General features: G+C 43.8%; 1 pseudogene; it reads left to right on the top strand.

The window, feature by feature from the left end:
- The first annotated feature begins 4,016 nt into the window (after positions 1–4,016).
- On the top strand, positions 4,017–4,568 carry LOC105513669 (annotated as a pseudogene).
- Positions 4,569–4,804: the final 236 nt, after the last annotated feature.

Here is a 4,804-nt window from a genome sequence, read left to right as displayed (position 1 = left end):
GGAAATAGTTTATAACTTACTTCTAACTAATATGCTCTAAACTTGACAGAAAGAGGCTATCCCAGGGACACTTATTTGAAGGATAAATTATTCTTCTGGTTTTTTGCTGTTTTAGGATCTTCCCTGGAATTGACGTTTCTGTGGATCCAGAGTGAGACCCCTGGATAATGTTGCCGGGTCCCTAGTTCAACTGTTGTTATGAAACGTGCTTTGGGGTGACGGCCAAGACATCCCATCTTGTGGAAGCTGTCAGGATGCTTTCCCGGTGGAGAGTATCCTAGCTTGCTTAGTAAGGTCCTGTAGGCCTCTCTGGACCAATGGTTGCTATTTCCCTAAGGAAGTCTCGTCTACAGAAACCACCACCTTTTCCTCCCAGGATTGGTTTCTAGAAAGCTCAGAGTCAAATTGGTGGCTCTCTGCTAACAAGCATACATACCATGATGGTATGCAATTTTAAAGTCTCATTCCTGGCTCCATTTGAAGCCTCCATCCCTGTTTTTGTTTTTTCTTAAGTTCCTCTCTTTGATTTGTGCCTTCTTGTCGCAGCTTTTGCATCCTGTGAGCTAATTATGGACTTTTCTAGAAGCAGGTGTAGCTGAGCCACATTGTCCTTTCATTGCCTTCAAGCCTGCAGATCTTTGCACACGAGGCTTCTTTTGCCCGGAAAGCTCTTTCTTTCCTTTCCCCTTTCCTCTTTTGACTTTTCCACTCTTTCCCCTTGGTGTCCCTGGAACCCCTGCCCTCTTTCTCAGTTTAGCAATCTCTTTCTCTAATGAATTAGAGGCTCCTTCATGTGTCCCTTTACCATAGATCTCTCTCCTGACCACACATTCTTGTTTCCTGTAGAATGGACTATTCCGTTTACTTGTCCGCATCCCTGCTAGTCCCTACACTTTGGAGGATTGAGTCTATATTGGTCTTCTTCAAAGTTGCCTCTCTAGGACCTAGCAGTTTACCTGGCACATATAAGACACGCAACAAACTTTTGTTACCTGTATGACAGAAGTTATTTTTAGGATCCTCAGTTTTCTGATATGTGTAAAAGACACCAGTTATTACGCAGGATTGTAGGGAGGCTCAAAGGGAATGATTCATATAAAGTTTCTAGTATAGAGCCTGCCATATATTAAGGCATCCCTTCAACTCCACTCCTTGTAAGTGATTAATTTCTGAGTGCATAATTCACTCTCAAGAAAATTCCTCTTAGAATCAGTGCACAGTTTGTCTCTAGGAAGAAAAGATACAAATACAGGGAAAGCCAGAGGCATAGCAAGTACAGTGATTAAGGAGGGCTTCTTGCAGAGGTGGAGTGCAGTGGAAACATTTAAAGGAATTAAGAGTTTGGAAAATAGACTTGGAGAGGGATGATGGAAGGTGAGCTGCTGGGAAGAAACCAATCCAGGGGCCAGCAAGCAGCCCCCAACTCCATCTTTCCAGGCCACTATTCTGATTTTCATGAGGCAGCCATTAGAGAACTTCTCAGCCTCCTGCAGGTTTGGCTAAACATGTACAATATTGAGGAATACCCAGTTATTCGATGAACACATTTAACTTGGGGTTCAGCATTGGAGAAATGTCTGATGGCATTTCCTGGAGGCCATGAGTTCCTCTGTGCATGTTTTTCATCTTATGGTTCCAGAACTAAGATATTTCTCTGCTCCAGTGCCTGAGGAATGCAATTCTCTAAACCACGTCTCTCCTGGCCTTCCTTTTGGCCAATAACATGGTATGTTGTGTCTAAAATCACCTTTTCTCCCCTATGGCTGTCAAAACAACAGAGTTTTGGGAAGCACAGAGGTCATCTGCACCCACATCTCTGAAATTGCTGCATGGTGGACAGGAGAAATGGTACCTCTTTACCCATAGGAGCTGTTGTTTCTTCCCCACATGCAGATTGAACCTCACTGAGTGCAACACACTGAGAATAGAGGTCCTTGAGGGTGGGTGACTTGACACATTATCCCTCAGCCAGCAGGAGATCTGAAGTAGTTGTTCTAAGAGGTGGTCTTAGCCCCTTTAATTCCTTCATATTCTCTTTTGTTTCTCTGCCCTAATTCATCCCAAACCGATGAGTCAAGTACACCCCATGTGCTAGCTGTGCAACAGCAGCTTAAAGCACTTCAGCCTCCTGACAGCCACTGTGAAGTCCCTCCTGCAGGGACACTCTGGAGCTGCTGCTTTAGGATCTGGGAAGAGAAAGCAAGTAAAGCCAGTCTCAGAAAAGGACGGGGGAGGTCTCTACTGCTTTCTGGGACTCACTCACCCTTATACACCATCAGAAGCCAGGATAAGGCATGAAGGGATTAAACACCCCATTCTACCACCATCTTTGCTTTTATGTCTTGTTTGAATACGATGGAGATCTACATGTTTAAATATGCTTGTATATAGTGCTAGTTCAACTCAAAAACGTACTATTTCAATATAGCCCTAGCTCAGGGCAAGGCCATAACAAGTGAATGTTGTTGGCTTGCTTGTAAGTTCTTGCTTCCCTGGAACCAAATGTGAAGATATAATCTGTGGGATTTTCTTATTTTGCATGGAGTAGAGACCCTCCAAGCAGCGAATCTTAAAAGAAGGAAAAATCTCTTCTATGGCCAATGTGAACCAGAAAAGAATGTCAAGAGGCTGTTCTTCCAGTCCTAAGAGTGTCCAAGATTTGAGTTTTCCATAATGAAAATGGAGAATATGCAGACAACAAAAAAAATTACATCACAGAGGCCGGACATTGTGGCTCACACCTGTAATCTCAGCACTTGGGGAGGCCGAGACAGGCGGATCACGAGGCCAGGAGATGGAGACCATCCTGGTCACACGGTGAAACTCCATCTCTACTCAAAGTACAAAAAATTAGCCAGGCGTGGTGGCGGGCGCCTGTAGTCCCAGTTACTCAGAGGCTGAGGCAGGAGAATGACGTGAACCCAGGAGGTGGAGCTTGCAGTGAGCTGAGTTCACACCACTGCACTCCAGCCTGGGCAACAGAGTGAGACTCTGTCTCAAAAAAAAAAAAATTACATCACGGAATAACTGCCCTGGATCAGCAGAGAAAACATAATACAGGCTGGAAAACTCCTACTCCATTTATTAAAACAACAGTTCCTTAGGACACTATAGAATTTCACTAATAACTAGCGGAATGTATGTTTAAGCCCAGTGATAAAGGTTAGCAAACGAAGGGGTACTTACACGTAATTACACCTCCAGCATGTAGGTTGTCACAGAGGGAGGCCTTAATTATCAATGTGCTATGCGCCTGCTTTACATATAATAAATGGCCTTAATGTGGCTATTCATGTTATAGTTTAAACATCTCGGTAATTAGGAAGTGGAAAATGGGTAGAGTAGAGGGAGTTGTCAATTTCCTGCTGGTGTGACTGTCTGCACTCTTTACCTCTGTGAGCTGAGAGGCTGAGGGAGGCAGGACCAGCTTTGGGCCAGAAGACAGCATGGCATGGACAGCATGGATTTCTCACGTATATGATTAGGGCTCCAGAACATGGGGGTGAGGACAGAGCCACTCACAGAATCACATTCATAAACTTAACAAATCTTTATTGAGTACTTACTATGTGCCAAGCACTGTTCTAGGTATGTGAGATTTTAGTAACCAAAACAGACTAAGATCTTTGCTTCTGTGTAGCTTATATTTGAAGTTATTAAATTTGATTAGTTGATAACTGGCTCAGGGGTGGTCACCAGTAGTGGGCCTGTCCTGTGCCCTGACCCATCCTGTACTTCTTTCAAGAACTCAGAAGAAGACTGAATGTTGGTTGGGGATTTGTTGATTAAGCTTGCAGAGAGCAGTAGTGAGCACCAGGTGCAGTTTTCTTACTTGATTTCTCATCCTTACCACAGTCTTGCAAGGCAGGTATCATCATCATTGGGTTTGAGAGCACAGAAGACTGAAGGACACACCCAGGTTTTGCATCCAAGTTGGATTCTCTCTGTCTGAAGATGCAAGGCTAAAGATGGCATAATTAGCTATTTCCCTAAGCAGCCTGAGGTAATCTGTGAAAATGGTTCACTATTCACTTGACCCTGACAACCCCACAAAATGATACAAATCAAGAGGTTCAAATCTTCATGTTCTCTTTAAGAACATTCGTGAAACTGCCCAGGCCATCAAGGGTATGCATATACGAAAAGCCATGAAGTATCTGAAAGATGTCATTTTACAGAAACAGTGTGTACCATTTCGAAGTTATAATGGTGGAGTTGGCAGGCACGCCTAGGCCAAGCAGTGGGGCGGGACACAAGGTCAGTGGTCCAAAAAAGTGCTGAATTTTTGCTGCACATTCTTAAAAATGCAGACAGTAATGCTGAACTTAAGGGTTTAGATGTAGATTCTCTGGTCATTGAGTATAACCTAGTGAACAAAGCACCTAACATGCACCATTGGACCTACAGAGCTCATGGTCAGATTAACCCATACACGAGCTCTTCCTGCCACATTGAGATGATCCTTACTGAAAAGGAACAGAGTTCCTAAACCAGAAGAGGAAGTTGCCCAGAAGGAAAATATATCCCAGAAGAAACTGAAGAAACAAAAACTTATGGCAGGAGAGTAAATTCAGCATTAAAATAAATGCAATTAAAAATTTAAAAAGACCAAGTATGGTGGCTCATGCCTGTAATCCCAGCACTTTGGGAGGCCAAGGCAAGTGGATCATGAGGTCAGGACTTCAAGACCAGTCTGACCAACATGGTGAAACCCTGCCTCAACTAAAAATATAAAAATGAGCTGGACACGGTCGTGTGTACCTGTAATTCCAGCTACTCAGGAGGTTGAGGCAGGACAATTGCT

Source organism: Colobus angolensis, unplaced genomic scaffold (assembly GCF_000951035.1).
Source record: "Colobus angolensis palliatus isolate OR3802 unplaced genomic scaffold, Cang.pa_1.0 Scaffold233, whole genome shotgun sequence".
Lineage (NCBI taxonomy): Eukaryota > Metazoa > Chordata > Mammalia > Primates > Cercopithecidae > Colobus > Colobus angolensis.
Note: the sequence above shows the minus strand (reverse complement) of the source record. Positions and strands in the feature narration are given on the sequence as shown.